Genomic DNA, 215 nt, shown 5'->3' with positions numbered 1-215 from the left:
ATTTGGAAATGATTGTTGGTTGTCATTCGCTCGATCAACCACACCTCTGTTGGAATGAAGAAACTTTTAGGAAATGACAAAGACTAAAAACACAACTTATGGAAGAAGCTTCACTCTTATTTAACACCTTTACTTGGCTTGATACAAACTCAAAGACTTCACCCCTATTTATACTAGTGAAACCTCCTAAATTAATGGCTAGGATTGTGCCACCA

Source organism: Phalaenopsis equestris, unplaced genomic scaffold (genome assembly GCF_001263595.1).
Source record: "Phalaenopsis equestris unplaced genomic scaffold, ASM126359v1 Scaffold000002, whole genome shotgun sequence".
NCBI classification, from domain to species: Eukaryota; Viridiplantae; Streptophyta; class Magnoliopsida; order Asparagales; family Orchidaceae; genus Phalaenopsis; species Phalaenopsis equestris.
The sequence above is the reverse complement of the archived record's forward strand: the minus strand, read 5'-3'. Positions refer to the sequence as shown.